Source organism: Metopolophium dirhodum, chromosome 5 (assembly GCF_019925205.1).
Source record: "Metopolophium dirhodum isolate CAU chromosome 5, ASM1992520v1, whole genome shotgun sequence".
Taxonomy (NCBI): Eukaryota; Metazoa; Arthropoda; class Insecta; order Hemiptera; family Aphididae; genus Metopolophium; species Metopolophium dirhodum.
The window spans coordinates 3,494,701-3,507,374 of NC_083564.1; the positions used below are offsets into that span (position 1 = coordinate 3,494,701).

At 34.1% G+C, this 12,674-nt stretch overlaps 1 protein-coding gene across 1 annotated transcript in view; it reads left to right on the plus strand.

Moving 5' to 3' along the window:
* The window catches only part of LOC132945872 (inactive tyrosine-protein kinase 7), a 244,087-nt gene that overhangs the window by 218,567 nt on the left and 12,846 nt on the right, over window positions 1–12,674 (plus strand). The window lies entirely within an intron of this gene.

Sequence of the window (12,674 nt, forward strand, 5' to 3'; positions counted from 1 at the left end):
TAGTCATATTATAATACATACAACCCTAACTTACTACTTTTAAAAAAAAATATGTACTTGAATAATCGAACAATGCAACAGTATTTTTCTGTTGAAATATATTATGATAAAACCAAATAATATTTTTCAATTATTTATTGACATTTATAAAAAAAAAAAACGATATAGTATTATAAAATATAATTGAATAAAATTTATTTTAAGTTAAACCTAACCTTTATCTTAACAAAATAGGTTTGGTACTATTTGATTATAATATCGTAGGTATAATATTGTTATTAAATGTGTGCAACACATTCGTTTATATTATACAATAACGTAGTGAATAATCGTTCGTTGATCAAAGATTAAAACTTTAGCATTAAATTACAGCACTTGTGTACAACTCCGATTCGTTTTAATGTTGTTTTAAGAGCTTTATAAATCGGGAGTCGTGTGTTATATATAATACACAGGAGTGCATGTATAGTGTTCTCTGAGGTGTCATATAATCCGATTATCTTGGAAATTCTCAAAACTGCGGTGACGGAGAGAAAACTCACAAAAATGTAGTTTTAAGCAAAGTAGACTGTTGAAAAATAAAAAGTCGATCACTCGAAAATTTCCCAAAAAAAATAAATACACATCACTGTCTGTATAGTGTATAATGCTCGCCGATTATGCTTATGCTTTTAAGAAAAGTTGTTCGGTATATCCGTTCGTCTCTTACATTATACAGAATTTATACTTTTAGCGCATCAACGCTAAACCGTTGTGGTGAAAACATTGAAAACCAAGTAACTGTAGTAGAAGTGAAAATCATATATTATATATCGAGTAAGTAGATCAAAAATGCATAAAGGTAATATATAGTGAACGATAAATGTGAATTAATTTTTGTACTTATTTCATATTTCAATCAAAAATATCATCGCATTCTGCAAAACTTCTGAGCATCCGGCTCGCATAGACTCCGGTAGTTGCGCGCAACCCTATGATTATACAATTTTTTTTTTTTATAATTTACATTTTAAATTATTCAAAATAACTAGTAAGTATATATGAATATTTAAAAAAATAAATTAAAAAGACTAGTACGTCTTCGTAGGTAATAAATTTTACATTTTCTATTGACTTCAATCAAACATGATTTAGGTTCTGCAGACCAAAGCGAGGATAACGTATATATTATAATATTAGTTGGTTCGGACATTTTAATCCAGTCTGTACGTTTTTAGAGAGGAGATTTTTTTTTTTTTACTGTCTCGACTGAAAAGTTTCCCAGAACTTACCCGTTTCTCTCGTTACGTCAGCTTTTCGCAATATTAAAAGTTATACGATCCTCCAAAACCAGTTTCTTTAAAATCAATTCATTAGGTCAAGGAAAACCTTGGTTTTTAGACATTTTTACAACCTATCAAACAATAAAAATAATACAATGTGACGAGTGTGATTCGTTGATCAATCGCACAGATGTTGGTGAAAATGACAGTGTCAGTTTTCTTAGACTAACAGGAGACTCACTTTGATATAAAATATACATTATACATTCATACGTTAATATTAGGTACCTATATAGTTATATTGCAGGTCACTAAAAAATAGATCATAGCTCGTGTACGCGGTGACTGATTTCTTAAGGCTAATTTTTCAGACATAACTCGTGCGAACGCGTCTGTCGGTGAAGTCCGGTAAAGTCAGTTGTGATGCGCGCGTTAATCGAGCAATTTATCAAAATGTCACTTGTATTAATTGACAAACCTTTATTATACACATGGTTGAAATATACTAGTTCATTGCATATAATATACACCCCTTTTCAATCAAATTGTTGATGATAAAAACAAAAATGGCGGCGTAAAAGGAGCCAGGTATTTTTCATGACAAGAACAATTGATATTTGTGATATCCTTTTACGCAGCCATAAATTGTATCTGATGCAAACAATCCGAGTTTATATGCAATAACCTGTATATTTCAACCATGGTTATACACTGTATATACTCTATCAGTCATTGGCGCAAATAGGAGGAGGAGGGGGCTTAGTCCCCCCCAAATGTCGGTCAAGTCCCCCCCCCCAGTTCAAAATCTAGTAATTATAGTACTAATTTTTATATTCTGTGGTACTGAGCAATATGGCCTATGGGGCTTGAGTCCCCCCAAAAAATGTAGTCAATTTGCGCCTAAGCCCTATCTCAAAGTATATATATATAAATAGATTACACAGAGCAACGTGGACGCAATAAAGACGTACGGGATCGCGTCTATTCCTGGTAAACGGTAATAATATAATAGTAATAACTGCAGGTGTGCATCTTATTTTGGACACGACACTTGTGGCACGTATAATCCTTGGAAAAAGAAAAAGTGGACCTCCGCGGAAGTGACGAGGATGAGCACGTCATATAATATACTACCTATTTGTACAAGACTCGTTTCGCCGGAATTTTTGTGGAAGTGCACGCCGTTAAACACGCAATCACTGACGACGTGTGACGGACGCGAATAAAACGGCAGTTTTCCGAATAGTACGGAGGACTGAAGATATCGCGGTTATCCGATACCATATACTTATACTTATACGTGCGATATGGTGCTTACCGCGGTCGACGCAGCTCTGTATAAATTCTTCTGGCGATATGACCGCGGCTTAAACCAGACCGAGACGACCGCAGTCGTAGTAAATGGTAATCGCGATCGGGTAACCGCCTTAGTAAATAATAGGGACATTCACAGCTCGTCGTGATGGGAAATCGTGTTGCCGACATTTCGTTATCCACGCGTATCGAACACACGGAACCCGACATATTCTAGCACGGCGGAGAGGGTTCGAGAAGTTCCAGAATCGGTCAATCAATAATAATAATTGTCATTGCTGCAAAAGTGCCGACATAACTACATTGTCATACATTCTTGTGGTACACGGGATAAAAATTCAAATCATTGTAATTGCAAAATAATAAAGAGTTACTAGGGTAAATTATTTAGATATAATTATTGATTGGAACTTACGTTGAAATATACATATTATAGTGATATGACTGTGGGTTTAAGGTCAATTATTTTTGAAATGTATAGTAACAAAACAAAATCCTACTTGGAAAAATGACTTGCACTGCATACAATGCACCGTATACAAATTGATTTTTCGATATGGCCTAATAACATGGGGATTGGGGGATTGTGAAGAAAATGCGATAAAACCTCATGTAATACATTGAAATCTAGTAAGAATATTCAGTATCAAAATAACTCTAATAGGAACTATTGATTTTGAGTTATTTAACTTTGTGCACCGAGGATAATAGGTCTATAATAATGGGTTTGGAAGGTGTGGTGGCTATGGTAATATGAAAACTGTAGTAATTTACATTAATAAATTAATCCATCAATATTTTACTTACATTTGGTATTTTCGTAAAACCATTTTTAAGGACTGTCATTCTTAACATAAACATTTTAATAACTGAAAAACTACTCGTCGGAGTTTTGAATTATGCACATGAAAATATTAAACACAATTATCCACTTAATAATTTACAATAAAAATGGGATATTTGAACAATCCATTTGAAAAACAGAAGTTTGTATCGCCACAGGACACATCTTAAGTAGGTATAGTAAAAAAAATCTCGAGAATTTTAAAATATAGTATATTTGAAAATTAGAAAAATTATAATGATAATAATTTTAATTAATTCTATTAAATGAAAAAACGGGAATGAGCACGCCAAGTGGAACGCCCAATATAATGAAACGAACTAAATTATAATTGACAATTTTCATACATTATTCACTGATAAAATATTTCAAAAATATTTCGGCGTTTCACCAGCGGTGATGGTCTACAGCCGTAAGGTTAGGTGTTATTATAGAGTGAACTGTTTCGATAATACGTTTATACGTTTAAAAATAATACCTGTATAGTGTTTTCTCCACCGTTTTGGTCTTCCAAGACCTCATTATCATTGTATTTGCATAATCTATTATTGGCAACGAATCAAGTCAGAACCGTCCCGTAATACGCTCCGGCGTGGATTTGATATTATCTGAAAAAATAAACAAAACGTGTAAATAAAAACGAAACTGCGTGCTTTTACGGGAGGAAAAAAATTTGTATTTATTTTTGCATTTCGTTTCGGTTGCCGAGGAGAAAGCAAACCCGAGGCAGTCGTATTTGGTTTAATGGTGGCGTATATATTATGTGTGTGTGTGTATATATATTTTCGGTAAACACATTTGCAGTAGTTGATGTAGGTACTTCAATGTCTTACTGCTGCGTAAATCATAATGCGAAAAATAATAGTCTATTGAAAATCGCACATACAAATAACACGTGCAGGTAGGTACTAGGTCAGTAGGTTGCATACAATTATTATAAATATTGTACATTATAATATTGTTAAACTGGCGTTGTATCAAAATGATGATATTTCATGATATTGTCATGTGCAATAGACGTCACCGCCGAATTTAATATTTGTTTTTAAACGGACATAATAGCGTATATATTTTGATTTGATACTGTTTTCGACTCGTTTATATTATTATCATATATTCGCGGTACAAGCAATGATTCACCGCCTTCAACTGTGACATGGCGACGGTTTTCACTCACGCCCACTCAAAAATTAAATACGCGCGGGTGCCATCGCGGGTAGCGACCCATATATGAAATAATAAAAAAATTAATTTATCCGGCTTTTAAAATCTCCCTCCGGCCGTCATCCAGATTCGCGGCAAACTTCCCCCAACTCCGAAACGTATACGCAATGTGTGAAAAATGTAAAGCGCAGTGGAAATTTCAGAATTGCGCATGCTCTGCAAGGAAAATTGAGGAGCCTATGTTTTTAGGCATAGTGCAGTGGAAAAATATCCAGTGGGGTAGTACCTGTGTAACATCTTGTTAGAAATTTAGTTTAATTTTGTTGATTTCCGTTTCTCGATAGGAATAAACAAAACGTTACGCAAAATCGGTCGGAAAAACAAACGCTAGAAAAAATATCAACAATGAACACAATGATATGGATGAGTACAATTCCGTCTTGAATGAGGAGATAATAAAAAAGTAGAATAATAACTTACCTACTTACCCGCAGCGGGGTCGTACCTCGCTACAGAATATTATAACAATATTATAATACGATATAATATAATATCGCGTGTTGTACAATATAGGTAGGTATATTGCGCATGAATGACGATCGGCGTTCGGCCGGTGGTGTATTTGCATGTGGGTACGACACGATATTATTTATTATATTTCACGAGTATGGTGGGCAGAACAAGATGGAGCACTGAGATAAAAAGTTCTAGAAAGTTGTGGTCGAACCGTGTGCAAAACGAATTTTGTCAACAGCTATTAAACGACTAATGCGCACGACGCATGCGCGCAGCAGGCTAAAAACATTGATAATATCGATAATACAAGCTATACTATTATATACACAGGGATACGGTGTTTTTATTTCGTAACTTCCTCGCAGTCCATCGACACCCATTTCCCTGACTAATCGGTTTTCGTGGTTTTATAAAAATTTCACCATTTTCCAACACACGAATAACGAATATTATATATATGAATATACCTAAACCTAATATTATATAATAGACGATGAAAAGTCATTTTTATATTCGTATCATCAAAATGTGACAACGATGATTTATTTATTTTATTTTTTGACATATTAATATAATAATAATATTTATTTCCAACTACAGCGAAAAAATTACAGCGTGATTATAATAATAATAGTAAAAACAGTACCTAGTTAGTAGTTGGTCAACTCCAGGTCAATAATGACTGAGTGAAAGAAGTGTGTGTTTGATAATACAAAATAATTAGTCGATGTAATAATTGTAACCTACACATAATAATATTTAAATTAAGTATTTTTACTAAAACAGACTATAACTATGAATAAAAAATAAATAAATAGAATGAGTGACAATGTATTGTGAAGAATAAATTAATATAACATATATTGTTAAATATTTAGTTATATTTTAGTAACTTTTAGTACTTTCCGCTGAATCGTTGCAAAAATGTACTTTTTTTTTAATTAATTCCGAAAAAATAAAAATGTTCTAATGGTGAAATGGTGATATTATATACACAGACTTGATAGAAAACGAGTCATAATGAATAGGTAGGCACTATAAAGTATGAATGCATCGATAACTGTGGTGGATGTGTAATTTTTAATGAAATAAGAATGTTCCGTTAGGTATCAAAAAAGCATAACCACACAACACAAATGTTTAACTGCAAAACCGTTTGGTATTCTTAGGATTTTTAACAAATTTTTTTAAAAGTTTAAAACTACCTATAAAAACAGTTGTACGTGTATTCTTTTTTGATATTTCTGTATACTGCTGCGTAAAAACATTTTTTATTTTTTGAATAATAACAAAACGTAACTAAAATAGTTTAATAGAATTTCAGTTTAGGTAGGACGTACCTACTTAATATCAAACTTGACAACATTTTATTTTCAAATGCTTATTAAATATTTAAGAGCTCTTCAGGTCGATTTGTTTTTACCCGTAAGAATAATAATTTACTTAGAATCTTAAATATTGTATTATAGGGTTGTATATTTTACTTTAATTACCTATATATATTATTTTTAAATATTACGCCATTTTCTTAATGAAAAAAATAATGTACTTTATTATGCTCGTCGGTAAACTGGAAGACGACGAATTGGACATGGACCCAATCACTATAGGATATATGCAATCCGAGATTTAAGGGAGAGTAATTCGAACCCCTCACTATCTACTCCGCGGTGCGAATAGAAATTAGAATTTGCTCGAAAAAAAAAAGTGTTCGGTGGGCGACGACAACGACGACTCTTCAGTATTATTATTATTATTATATTTACGATCCGCGATTTCCAACCACCAGAAAATGTGATGGGAAAGAGGTGTGCGGGCGATTTTGACGTAAAACTTTTGGAGTGCTATACAATAATACCCTTCAACCAGCCGAAAAACACGTTCACAGACGAACAGGGAGAAAAAATCCACACCCTCGCCGGGGAGTTTAAAAAAGAAATACTCGGTATACAAGTATATTATACGCACCATATTTGTATCTCGTCGTGACTTTCAGTCTGCATAATGCATTACATCACGGATAGGGGGCAAAAAAAGTTTGTGAGAAACCGTTGTCGTGTAGTAAGGAGTCCTGGAAAACCGTCGTGAATACGTTCGACCGTCTCCGACGAGAATAATGTCATATTTATTTTTATCACGGATAATAAATATCTTCGCGGGGGGACGAGGTGGCCGAGCGGTCTAACGCGTCGACTGCGGCGCTGGCAGTCGCGGGTTCGACTCCCGGCCACTGGGCGGCATTTTTCTTCGGGCAAGTCACGGTGTCCGGAGAACAAGTGCCGCCATCCCCCCACCCCGGGGCACGGCAGAAACCTACGGGTGCCCCATTAGAAATTCTGCCAAACACAACACACACGTGTACCAACCTACCCAATATAAAACCTACCAAACCTACCCAATATAAAACCTACAGTACCCTCCCCACACCCAATGGCCTATGTTGCCGCGGGTTACTCAATAAAAAAAAAAAAAAAAAAAAAAAAAAAAAAAAAAATATCTTCGCCCATAGTTGTATACGACGACCGTGTTTGTCGTCCACGTCACGGTGTTCTCATTTATATACCAAGTGCCATTTTTGCGGAAATACGATTTTTTTTGAACCCGTATAATCGGAGAGCCACGATTCCACCACGGCCTAAAATCAAAATCAAAATAATGAAAACTCATTTTCTAAGCATTTTTAAGACAGCCGTATTTGGTAGGTACCCAGTTTGTAATATATTTATTTATATACTATTACAATGCCGGCCGGAACGAGGGTGGTGGTGAGATATGTATAATTCACAAATACAGATAGCGGTCAACACAATAATTTACGTATATTAACCAAGATATACAATGGTTATTTGAAATTAAGGGACGTGTCCTGGTTAGCATTTCGCATCAATTATTTCGATAGGCTTCTTGCGTGTGCAGTATGGTCGGTGCGGGTGCGGATACAAGCACGTGAAAACGATGTAGAGACCGTGAGTAAATAGAAGGAACCTCGAAGTCTATCCGGGACAATAGTTCAGAGAAGTCGATAATACCATTAATTCATTTTTGGCGGTATATCGTGCAACTTATTTCGGGGTGAGGGGGCATGGGTCTGGTTAAAATATTTCGCCGTACGTCGTGTTTTGAAGTTTTTGGTCCGGAGGCGGTTAGCGTTGTACGTAGAGGGCGAGTTCTGGGGAACCCTACCGCACAGAAAGCTGAATGTCATTTTCCTCGGGTGCTTCGAGGATTCGCGAAACGCCCGATAAAAATCGGCTGATACACACCTGCCGGTGACCGCATGCTGAAGTACGTAAAGTATAAGTACACACAACAATATAATGCGCTGTATTGCGGTACGATATTAATGTCCGTCGGTTTTTCCACGTCAAATTTACCAGTCCCCGGTGCGCTCTGTCACCGGCCGAAAACCCTCTAAACGCGGCGCATTAAACAAACTCGAAAATCGACGAGACTCGTGTATAATATATATATATAGAAAGTTAAGTGGGCTGTATAATATAGAGTCGTACACCTTACCTATACAGCGAGGTTTCCTCTTATTTTCACATTTTTCGGGACGCCGTGTCGTCGTGGCCGTCGCGTACCGTTCAACCGTAAAAGCGATCGATGGTCACTTTCGCTTTTGTCGCCAACTTATTCGAATATAAAATGTGCTAGGGCGCGTGTAAAACGCGCCGATTCCGAAATGTACGGCTATTTGGGGGAGGAAATGGTGCAGCAATCCGTGCGGCTTACACAACGCGTTATACTTCAAAACGTTTAGGTATATAATGTGTACCTACCAGTCTATATATATATAGGTACAATAAATTGTTGTACTTATTTCTATGCGTTATGCAATATTGTACACCGTTTTTCCGATAACGTCGTTCAAAAATATATCGCATAAGAGATTTCCTTATAACCGGAACTATCAAACATCTTTAATATCATGGATTTACCACACTGCGACTGAACAACGTATACATTTTGGCAATGTATTTATATCGTTATTGGGACATTTTGATGGTTAAATATTTGATACTAAATCGTAGTTGCGTGGGACTCTCGAGAGGTGTCTTTGTAGTATTATTTCAGTCCTATGCAATAAAGAAATATATTATTTCGGTACGCTGAAAATAGTACGCTATAGATGGTATTATACTACAGGGTGAGGGCAGAGCTAACTGACTAGTTTTTAAGGGCTGTATAATACGCACCCACGACGAAACCTCGATGTACAACCAGATGTACTTTTCAGACCGTGATTATGACTAAAAAAGGCATAATCGTGAAATTCAAAATACGTCACTAATAAATAAGGCATTCATTTATATTATCTCAGACTAATGATCCCATTAAACTCGTCAGTTGGCTCTGCCGCACACTGAAATCACACCTGTGAGATCGTCTACAACAATATATCGATGCTGACTGACGGCCGCCATCTCGAAGATATAATTTTCAAAAATAGGATGTCCTACTAATTTCAATAAAACAAACTGTTTTTCTCCACGTTGAACTTTTCGGAATTTATAGCCCTTCAAAACTCGTCAGTTGGATATGCCGCACCCTGTATCTTACAGTATTCGTGTATATATTATTTTATACAAATACTCTTGAAAATTGCGAGGCGACCGTCGACCAACTATATTATTACACTACTTAGGTATACCGTTATATTATAATAGAATATTAAATTGATTTCGTCGTTAGTGTATAAATGTACCTGTATTTATAAACAGAGTGACACGATAATGAACGAATTTTAAAGCGTTAAGCGGAAATGGGACGTGACCTCCGCGCATTTTACCCCAATTTATTATTGTACCGATTTTAATGTGGGCAAATTTCTTTCCCCAACCCACTAGTTTCGTCATCCATAAATACACGTATAAGAGTAAATTACATAATACCTAGGTATATATAAATGTATTGATAAAAAAAAAAAAAAAACACTCAAGTCATTAGACATTTCACATTACCGGTAGCGATGAGAAATAAATTACGACTTCGTTTTCAAACGAGCCTTGACGACGGTCGATATTTAATTTTCTCGGTGAAAAGTCGCCTTTAGTGAAGTAAGCAGGTATACACATGTAATCAACTTAAACGCATTTGAATTAAAAAAAAAAATCACAATATTTAGATGACATGAATTTGACATTATAATAATATACACTATCGGTTTAATTCGACGTTACAATTTAATAAACCAACATTATATTTTTTAAATGCTATTGACGAAATTTGAAAGTCTGCAGTGAACGTAGAATTTAGGAAATTAAGTAAATATAATAATAACACAACCTTATGATTTGAAAATAACTTTTATAACTATATAATCTAATCAATCATTGGGGGCTACGGAAATGTGGGACTGAACCGCTGAGCTATAGATTAGACCAGCTGTTCCCAACCTCTTTTATATCGGCAATAATTCTACATTTTTCACGTACCACTTGCCCTAATAACCTTTTTTTAATTTTATTCACAGTTATATAATTATTAAAATATGAGCAATTACAGAATAAAAGTATAGCATTAAATACGTAGTTATTATTTTTATTATTTATTCATTACAATTATTATAATGATCAGGGCCTTATAGACAGGGGCCTATCGGGGCTAAAAAATTATATTTTGAGAACTCGCCTAAAAAATGTGCACAGGCCTCGCCCCACCTTAAGGCCGGCTCTGATAATGATTATACCTGATGATAAATAATACAATAACAATCATATACAAGCTTACTCATACACAGGTCAACTTGTGTTTTAAATTTAGGTACATTTTTGTTAATTTTTGTTTTTCTCATCAAAAACTTCTTCGCGTACCACATACGAGGTTTCCGCGTATCACTTGTTGGGATTAGACAGTATAATGTTATGAAGCACTGAAAAAATATATCTGTAAATATCAAATATTGAAAAAAATTCTTATAAATACCTATTCAAAGTTTAGATAAACAGAGTATTAAGCCACGCGTTTGTGAATTACCTATACTGGCCACATCACTCTTATTATCAAATCACCGTACACTTGTAGATGAATAAAAAACAATTTATTTTATAATGTCGAAATTTTAAGAATATTTTTTTGCTCCAGAATAATGGAAGGAAATGGATAATAAATTTATTCAAATATTAGAATTCTGTTAAAATAAAGCTGCTTCAAACGAAAACAAAAAAAATTTTTGAAAAACCGTTGAATAAACTTTGAAAAAATTGTATTTACCATTGAATATTATACTTCTATAAACATAACGGTATTTGAATACTCGATTGAATTATAGTAATTTATTTTCTTTAAAATTCGTCCGTTGTTTCCGTTATTACACTCGGATAATATATTAATATGCTAAAAATTAAAAAAAAAATTGTATTTAATTCTTATGCATTCTCTAATATTATTATAAATGTTATCATTAATATCCACGTTAATTAATCACAGCTGTTAATAGCGATATAATATGTTAATATGGAGTAAGCATTGTTTTGGGTATATTATAAAAATCAGAAACAGGAAACGCGATTGAAATACGTACATTATACATTGAAGGAAACCATACTATGCGGAGTATGGGTAAACGGATTAAAAAAAAAATCACTGTAACTAATGAACCGATTCGGTTCAGCCGAGCAATTGTTATCGTTTCATTGACTTTTTCGGGACTGAAAAATGCAGAAAAACGTTTTGTGTCCTTTTTTTTTTAAATAATCGACGATAAAGATTGTTACTGTCGGGACGAAAAAACAAGAGTCGCACATAAATTGTTTGGGGAAAAAAATAGCATTCCGAATAAACATGTTGTTATTTTGTCCGTCGTCGTTTACGAAAAAAAGAAAAAAAAAACGTTTCTTCTTTTTCGCTACACTCGAAATAGCCGCACTGGAGACCATTCGATAAAGCCCAAAACACTTAAAGTAAACGCTACACAACTAACAAGTATAAAAATATATAAGAACAAAAAAAAAAAAAGTACCGTTTTTCTACAAACACAAACAGTTTGTACATAAAAATAAAATAAAAAATAACATCGCCAATTTCTGCCTACTATATAACAGCCTTTTCAGAAACGGACGTTTTACAAAGCGTATTATTATTCTTGTTTTTGTGTTATTGGTTTAGCGCCTTAGCGGTTATTATTTCGTTTCTCAGTAAGTAACGATGTCCCAAAGTCGATGTCGTTATAATTAATTTCACTAGGGTCAATAATATTGAACACTGTGTTGGCTGATATTCTCGTCGTTTATATTTCGAAATGTGAAGTCGTAAACTTTAAAACGGTCCAATAAACGCGTTCGAGCCTATGTATTATATTGTATGTATTAAATATCATACTATAGGTAAGTGTGTACTCGTAGGGTTGGACAGTAATAAGTTACATTATGTATCAAAGTTACGCTTGTGACATTTATAACTTGCAATCAGTTCCGTAACTTTCAAGTATCATTAAAATGTAACTCGTTACAATTTGCATCGTAATTTGAATACAAAATAAATGTATAATATTGTAGGTATATAAAGTTACATTTAAATAGAATAGATACAAAATAAATGTATTACTAAATACTAACAAATGATAATAATTG